Source organism: Acomys minous (assembly GCF_964271855.1).
Source record: "Acomys minous genome assembly, chromosome: 8".
Lineage (NCBI taxonomy): Eukaryota > Metazoa > Chordata > Mammalia > Rodentia > Muridae > Acomys > Acomys minous.
The window spans coordinates 72,505,903-72,515,059 of record NC_140489.1 but is presented as its reverse complement, the minus strand read 5'-3'; the positions used below and the strand labels follow the sequence as shown (position 1 = coordinate 72,515,059).

The 9,157-nt window shown below is 42.1% G+C and overlaps 1 long non-coding RNA gene across 2 annotated transcripts; it reads right to left on the bottom strand.

Annotated features, from left to right (window-relative positions):
• Positions 1-4,230: 4,230 nt before the first annotated feature.
• LOC311603572 lies at positions 4,231-6,890 on the bottom strand. Of its 2 annotated transcripts, XR_014781136.1 has the most exons (5): positions 6,806-6,890; positions 6,354-6,421; positions 6,042-6,106; positions 5,795-5,904; positions 4,231-4,625 (listed from the first exon to the last, which is right to left on the bottom strand). It is a non-coding gene; the product is annotated as an uncharacterized lncRNA (long non-coding RNA). The 2 variants fall into 2 exon arrangements; XR_014781137.1 differs by lacking the exons at positions 5,795-5,904; positions 6,042-6,106.
• Between the last annotated feature and the right edge of the window lie 2,267 nt (positions 6,891-9,157).

Genomic DNA, 9,157 nt, shown 5'->3' with positions numbered 1-9,157 from the left:
GTGACAGAAAGACTGTTACACCCAAGAGCACATTTGATTATCTCTACAACAGTCAGCTAAAGGATTTTGGTTGCGCTTGAAGCTATTATTATGAAACGGTTGCCAAGAAACATAATTGAGAAATGGGGATGGCTCCTGAGGGCTCCTGGAAGGATTACACGAGAAGGTTAAAGTGTAAATCACAGGGTGAAAGGAAACTAGGCTAAATTTGCTATAAACAAAATTAACAGTCCTGTTTGAAATTCTCAGAATTAAGACTCTCCCCCAAGGTTGTATATGTGTCTAGGTCTTCAGCCTGGGTCTTTGTTATTATTTCATTAGCTATCTTTATGTGAAAGCAGGTTGACTCCGTTGCCACAGCCTTTAGAGAGGATGCCATCTGGGCTGGAATTCTTCTGGACTCCAGAGTTAGTGTTCCTCTTTCTTCCTATGTCCTCGCAAGGTTCTATGTCCTTCTGTCTATGTCTATGTCCCAATATGATGATGTCAATACCTGTATTTATACGACGTCAATACCCAAGTTGACCTAAAAAGTCATTAGGATACTATGAATCTATGAAGTATTGGAAAGAAAAGGAGAAAATGTCAGTATATAAAGAAGTGAATAGTTTTTAAAAGATGGCTCATAAACTTACATGGAAAATAATTATTCTATTCAAAGAAAAATAAAACACCAGTGAAGCAGCATTGTGTATTAGGCTTCTCTGGAGGAGCAGAGCTGATAGAAGGAATATATATTAAAAGGAGAATTAGATTGGCATGTGCGATAACACCTATGTAGGCCACATGTGGCCGCTTTACACTGGACCCAGTAGCAGCTTAAGGCTTTGGGCCTGATGCCTCACAGTCCAGGCCTGGGCTAAAGATCTGGAAGATTCCTAAAGAACCACCCCTCCTCAGTTCACACCTGAAAACCGAAAAGCTGGGTTCTAAGTCAGTGGAGGATGGTGGCAACAGCTACAGGATGCCCCCATAGCAGACAATGCACCTGCACAGTGTGCACGTGAAAAGTTTGCTTTCTCAGACTTCCTTTTGTCTGACCTGCTATACAAAGATGTGGCCCACAATTGGGGATGGTGGGGGGGGGGTGTTGGGAGGAGGGTCTTCCCTACTTCAATTAAATTTATCAAGAAAACCTCTGGCAGGTATGCCCAACTGTCAATTAATTCCAAATCCAGGCACGTTGACAACCAAGATTTGCACATTTGTTGTTTATTACAGTAGCTAAATGTGTAAGATGACAGGAGAGAATTGTAGACAGAACACGGTGAAAGCTGCAGTCTTTGATAGCGTTCCTGGCACTCAAACAGGATAATCATTTTGAAACAGTTTGCCAACATGGATCACACGTCATGTTCTTTGAGCATATAATCTCGTAGTGACATTTCTTTCGTTATATTTCTTAAAGTTGTAACAGAAATGCAAAGACAAAAAGGCCAAGGGACAGACAAGTCAAAATGTTTTCTAGAAGCAGGAAATCTCTTTTGAGGAAAAGGAGTGGAACTGGCAAATGCTGCCAACAGTCACTCCTGGGGACAGTCTCCTGGAGTATTCGCAGACGTGGTGAGGTGGCCAGCTCTTCTCGCTTCCCTTCCCTCTCGCTGTGGCACCGAGAATCCCTGTACTCAGGACATCTGGACTGATGTTTATAAGTAGGGACTGTAGAGTCGAGGTAAATGATCAGAAAAAGAGCTGTTGGCCTATGATGTCCTGCAGGGTCCAGGGGAGGCAAGGAAAGCTAAGCGCTGTGGGGGTGGGGGTGGGGCACGGGGAGGAAAGCCTTGTGACAGGGCGAGAGACAAGAGACTGAAGCACAAACAGAATTCTCCCAGCTGTGGGAGAAAGCGGCGCGTGCAAAGGCATGTCAATATTTCCCGCCAGGAGCTTCTAATATATTTTTCCCGAAATGAGAAAAAGAAGACTAGAATTTGGACATTTATTTTGTCTTCAATTCATGATGGGACAAATTTCTCTTTGTTCTCTTTCTGGGATGCTGTGGTGCTATGATACACACTGCTTTTCATTCATTTCGTTTCGTCTTAGGGTTGTTGTTGTTGTTGTTGTTGTTGTTGTTGTTGTTGTTGTTGTTCGAGACAGGTTTTGCTGTGTAGCCTTGGTTGTCTCACACTTTCTTTGTAGACCAGACTGGCCTCGAACTCACAGCAATCCGCCTACCTCTGCCTTCCCGAGGGCTGTTGCTTTTCAGTTCTGGGTAAAATACACGGAGAATCTCCATTGTCGTCTTTACTGGTGAAATGAAACTGACTTGTGACTTCCTCCAGGCTTTTCTAGCATGGGCTTCGGGAAATCTCAAAGGCTAAGTAAGAGACAGGGAGGTGGAAATCCAACTCTGAATGAAGCCTAGTGTGGGGGAGATACGGGGTCCCCTAGCAACTGTTATTGTTGGTGACATAAGGTGGACGTTGGGAATACTGCTTTCGATACTTTCTCTAACGAGTAAAACATTTTCCAGCTGTGGTTTTCTAGAATGGTCTCTTGCAACGAGAAGTTTCTTTGATGAGGGGTGAGAATTGCATTTACCTTTGAGTATAAGAACGATTATTTAGACGTAGTTAGGAATGATGCTGGTCTAGTGAAGTGCAATTGGTGGATTCTCCTCCTGGAACTTTGACTTCACTAAGCCTGGGTAGCTGGCGAGGCCTCCAGTTCCAAGCATGCGCCGTGGAACATGAAGTACGGGGCATGCGTTGTGGAGCCTCACACACCTAAAGCCTAGGGATCTTTGTAGAAGAGCCAAAGAACCAGCAAATTCGCTGTGAAATTGTGTTTCTAGGCCTGTCAGAAGCTACAACCACATCCATAAGTCTTATCAACATGACTGCTTATAACGTGACCTGGATAAGGTCAACAAAAATAGACGTGGGAAAGAGGAGAGGGAAAAGCCGAGGGGCGTCAACCCTACCCAAAGAACCATAGGCAACTGAAGAATGAAGAGCGCACCATATGGTTATCCAACACCAGTCATGCCTGAAAACACACATACACGTAATCTTACACAGCCTGAACAGGTTGTACTTATATATTTTATAATTAATATAGAATATATAATTGATGAAAAAAGGACCATGAACTTCAGGAGAGTAAGATAGTACTTGGGAGAGGGTGGAGGGAGGAAAGGGAAAGGGGAATGACGTAATTGTAATTTCAAAAGCTGAAAAAAAATTTTTTTTAAAGAGAAGTGCTTTTACAGAAATGATTACTTATTGCTGTGGCCTACAGAGTTTAGCGGGATACAGTCTCCGAGTCTTAGAAACATTCCATCGCTTAGTGAGCTTCAACCCGTTTTTATTCCTCTCTAACCTGCCTTGTTCAGCTATGATTTTAGACTTCTTAGGCTGAAAGCCTGGAGTTCATCTTGAACTTTGAGCCTTGAGTGCTTGATTGCTGCAGATTTCAAGTCAAAAATACTTGAGCAACCCTGGTGAGTTGGTAATATCTGTCAGACGCCAATTTCCTTTTCTCCTATATTCCTATCATTGGCTTTTAACAAAAATCCTCACATTCTTTAAAGTTCACGGGTGCTATTTGTCATTCAGAAAATTTGTCCAAGTCAGGTGCCTCAAATATTAGGAGCGTAATGCTAATTGAGAAGAGGGCACTAACAGCAGGGCTTCCGGGAGGGGCAGAAGTGACCTTTGCCTTTCTGCAGGACTTCTATCAAGGGCATTGGCTGCCCACTGAGTAATGCTGAAGAGAGAAACATGGTCCGCTAAATCGCATGAGTATGCTGAGGGCTCATAATGAAAGCAGTTAGTTCTCTGATCTGTTCTTTCAAGGGCTGAAAGCCTAAGTAGCGTGAGACCTTGGGCAAAATGTCTACCAAACACATCTAGCATTCTCCTCAACCCAGCAACTCCATGGCTGAGAATTTATTCTAAGAAGGTGTCTTTGTAAGAAATGTGGGCAGATATTTATGCATAATCATTGCAACACTGATTGTAATAGAAGTTGAAACATCCTGACTGATTAACAGCCAGGAATAGTTTTAATAAGATATTCATACCATGTGATACTCAATAGTTATTAAAATTATTATGTACCTGGATATTTATAAATATGGAAACACTTTGAAATATTTTAGTTATATTTATGATATAACTTTATAATTTATATTTGTATCAACTAATTAATTAAATTTAAATTAATTAAAGAAGTTAATTAATTGAAAATACTTATAAATAGTTATAAAATAGCACATATAAACATTATCAAAATTATTTACATATACATTGTTAGAAATATATTCTTAGAAGTATCAAAAGACAATATTGATTAAATCACAGTATAGGAACTATAAGTAGGTGAATAAATGATCAGAATTAGAAAATCCTATAGCAGCTGCTATGGTAATGCTGAGACACTGAGCCTAAAGTGAAATGTAATAGAATGATGTAAGCCAAAAAAGGCATCAAGGAGGTGGTAACTTTTTCCCAAAGATTTAAGGAACAATCAGAAATGACAACACAGGGAAGAACATTCCATTCCATTGCCTGTGCAAGCAGAGAGCTTGGAACGAGCAGTATTCAGGGGCTGACACGCAGATTCTGGAGTAGTAAGATGTTTCTGGGAGACACACGATGGCTTTGAAGGAGACAAGAATGCTCCTAGGGGAAAAAAAAGAATGTTTCTAGAGATGGAAAGAGGTTGGTTCAGGGGATGGGCTCAGGATGGTTCTTGGGAAGGAAGATAGACACTTCTTCCTTAGGAGGACTCAGAGCTGATAGAGACCAGCAACTCTTAGGGAGGGAGGTTAAAGAAGCCACTCCTGGTGGCCTTATTTTGTCAACGTGGCAGGAGAATTATTTGTGGAGTGAGAAGACAGTGAGCTAGTAGAAGTCTTAGGAAAGGCATGAAACTTGAGTCAGATGTATTCAAACTCCCAATTCCCACGCACACACAAGACTTCTGGACAGTGCGGAGAGCAGCTGAGACAGAAGTGTATGACCTTACAATGGCTCCAGTTAGTACAGCTTCGTGACTTTCTCTAGCAGCATTCAGGACCATGGGCTGTGCCCATCATCTTGGTTGAAATCTATGATGCTCTGAGGGATGGAAGAATGAGCAAAGGCTGAAGGCTAGATCCCGAGGGATGAAGAAGGAGTAAGAATTGGACAGAGGAACTGAGGCCCAAGGGTGGGCTGTGAGTAAGAATTGGACAGAGGAACTGAGGCCCGAGGGTGGGCTGTTGAATGCTGTCGTGTTAGAGCGGTTTCAGGGATCGCCACTTGACAGTGCTGTGGCATTCAACAGCTGAGGCCCCAGGGAGATGAAAGTCAGATACCAAAGCCCAGGGTAACACAGCAGGTAGCCTCAATATTTGCTATACTGTCAGTTTCCGAAGACGCCTTTTATGCCTTCCACTTGGCAATAACATCTTAGCTCTATTATTATTATTGTTTGAAAAAATATACTTTTTGCTACTAAAATACACTACTTTCTTATTTATCCTGCTCTGTAAAGTTAGAATCTAGGGGAAATCAGAAACAAAAAAGGAGGTGAGGTAGAGTCTTGAGGCTTGTTCCCTGCCCCCACTGCCCAGGAGCCTTCTGCAACCCCAAGCTTACTATAGGAAGGTTTCTTTCAATTCCTCAGTAGAATTTACCCCAGCAATCTTGGTTTGTAAGACACTTTGATATAGCTCAAAACCTCTTGCACAATAGAAAGTAACCACCTCCTCTAATATTTCTATTACCAGAGAATTGACCGTCACCATCACCGAGATAAGCGGTTACTGATTCAAGACACAGGAGACACTCTCACATGCTTTCCTCACCCATTGCCCCTCTTTTTGTTTATTTATCCGGTGATTTCGTCCTTGGCTCTAGATAGCAGTCCGCTCTTTCTTCCCACCGTCTTTTTTGTTCTTTCTACAGACTCCAGCACCTTCCCACAGATACAGCAAGGGAAAAAATATTAATGTCCCATTAAAAACTGCAATGAGGAGATGCAAATGTGTCTTTCCTCTCCCTAGATTTAAAAGGAAAAAAAAAAAAAAAGGAAGAAATGCTAGGGAAGCTTACTTAGTCTTCCAACAGCAAGAATCACATCAAATGTAACAATGAGAGGAACAGCGGCTGAGCCAGACCTGTGGGGTAAAGTCAGGCATGGGGCACATCAGACATGGTGAGTGCTGGGCAGGAGAGGTGGCCACAGAAGGCTCGAAGCTGATATTTTACACTAAACCCCATTTATATTAATACCACGAGCGGTATCCAGGTCATTGATGTCACACTCGAAGCTAGCTTCAGTGCTAAGAATATGTTCTCCCAGGGAACTCATGATTGTTGGTCCCGGTGCTAATCAACAAGGCTGCAGAGAGACGAAGTACCCACCCGTTCTCCCTGTCAGTTACGGCCAGACTTCACTCCTCCTCCTCCTCCAAGCTGCTCAGGAGGCCACGCTATGGAAAGGAAGCATTGTTGTTATTGTGACCTGCGGGCTTTCCAGCTTCCATGACTCATTATCCTTTCACTCATCCGTTATCGTGAGTCTAATCTGTTCATAAATACCCTTGCAGAGTTCACTTTTAAAATTTAAGAAAGAGAACCCACTAGCCCTCGGGGATTCAGTGGCACTGTTAAAAGGATACATCACAAAGCCCTAGTGACTAGAATTATCATTAAGGCATCAAAGGACAGATTGGTGGCTAAGAAGTGACAGTTTCTTGTAATGAGACCAGACAAGTCGGACTGGAGCCTCCCATCAAGTTAACCCTGCTGCAGAGCAATTGATCAGCTTGTCAGAGTATCGTCTGGTCAAGGAACAGCAGAAACTCAAATCTTACAGGCATCACACAGTTTATCCATGTTTTGAGCTCAGGTTGAGAAGGCTGGGATCTGTTCGGTCCAATGTAGGGGCCCAAACTGGCAGGACGACTACTGACAACATCCTAAATGACAGCCTTACCTTTGACAGCTGCATCTAGTTTTCAATTAACTCTCTAATTCTCTAACAGATCAAAGTTCCCACACTAGTTCCAGGGCTGTTCTGGTCCACACCTCACTTCCCACAACTCTGTGTCCTGGACTATTCTGGCTTATACACATCACCACAACGTTGCCACTACCTGTCCCCTTAAAACTGGCAAGGAGTTTCCTGATATTTTGCTATTTGCTATTTTCCCTCTCCTATCCCTGTCCCAGGTCTTTGATTCCCCAATAAACCTTTCTTTCTACTCACAGAATGTTCTAGTTCAGTGGTTTCGCTGCGTCATCACTTGCAGGATGCACATGAGTGAGGAAAGGAAGCCAAGGGCAATGGACTAATGGAGACGCAGGTCACATCAGGCTCAGGGTCCAGCTGAGTCTATGAAATCTTTTCCAGGAAAGTGAGTGCCAGCATTCCAGTTGGATCAGCAGTAGGAAGCGCCCAGCAGGTTGTCCCTGGGAGTCAGGACAGGATCATGATGAAGACCAGTTCAAACACCTACCACTCACATGGAAGACTTGGTCTGAGAAAAGATGTAGAAGGTGTCATATGTACTTTGCAAAGAGTTTCAGTGTAGACATTGACCCAGTAAATAAAAAAATGTGGATAGTAAACCCTGGTAATTCTTACACTCTTGACTTGAATGTTTAATGCTTGTCTTATATGTAAGGAATGGATATAAAGAGATAATTTGCTCAGTGAGTATCATTTGTATATCATTGAAATGATGGCTTATTAACTGTGGGAAAAGCTGGTGGTGTTTTCCTCATCAGCTGACCTTGACTTAGTAGAGATGGCTAAACCACTGGCCTTGATTTCTTTCATTCTTTCTTGAGTTTTTTTGGATTAATTGCAAAGACTATATTTTCCAGCCTCCTTTTTAGCTAGAAATGGCCATGTGACTAGAGACAGGACACAGTGGCACATCATCATGCTTAATGTATGACAGTTCTGGGCCCTGAATTATATAGCCTTTTCCACGTTACTACAGCAGTGACCTTAGGACCAGAGATGGAAGTTACATGTGTCGTGGAGCAGGGCCAACTACCGGCTGTGGAACATTGTGTTATTATATGTATATGGAGAAGCTGCTATTATGTTTAGCCCATAGTGCCTACATGGTTTAGAATGAACCCAAATCTAACACAAACACATGCACTTTCAATTAGAGAACCAGAGCTAGTTTTGACAGTAACATTAAGTCCTACTTGCAAAGACTTCCTGATGGATTTTTGTGCTGAGAAAAAAGAAAGAAAGAAAGAAAGAAAGAAAGAAAGAAATATGGTAAGCAATTGCAGGCAAGATGGGATAAATCAAAGCAGACATTTGCCATATTCTTACATATACATGAAAGACTATTTTTAAGTGTGGGTGTATATTTATAGATAAAAAGAATATATGATACCAAAAATACTTTTGAAGATTAGTCTTCCCCTCCTAGCTCATATTAATCTAATTCTTATCTCCCACCATGCAGAGCAAACACACAGGTTTAAGAGTGACAGCAAATCAGATATGCAGATTTGACTTGACACTGAGTCTTTGTCACCTAGTCCAAAGGATTGTAACTGAAATACTAAATTTTGTGTCTACCTTATGTGCAACAGGTATTTTTGCATATATATTATTCAGAATCTAGTTTCCACTGTTGAAGGAGGTATGAAGGTCCTGGTGACCTTTGTGCTGTGTGATCAGGACCACACTGGATCCTCGCTGAGACCTTTGTGCTTGTCAATTTATAGAAACTACTTTTTGTTTGTTTGTTTTGTTTTGTTTTGAGACAGGGTTGGCCTCAAACTCACAGTGATCTGCCTGCGTCTGCCTCCCAAGTGCTGGGATTAAAGGTGTGCACCACCACTGCCTGGCTATAGAAACTACTTTTTATAGAAGGTGTCACATGTACTTTGCAAAGAGTTCATGTAGTCATGTCTTAAACTTTGTAGTGCACATGGGATTGAGTTAATTATCACCAGGAAAGCTTTCACTAAATTATGCTTTCCTTAAATATACCTAAAATAAGCAGCTAAGAGTCAGACCCCCAAAGTTTGAACCGACACCAGCTTCTGAGTTGCGTTGAACCAAACTACCTACTTACCTACCTTGAATTCTTACATGTCTGTTTCACACTTGGTCTATGAAGGTGGATTCCTTTTTTTTTTTTTTTTTTTTACCCCGAGACAGGCTTCTCTGGGTAGCCTTGGCTGTCCTG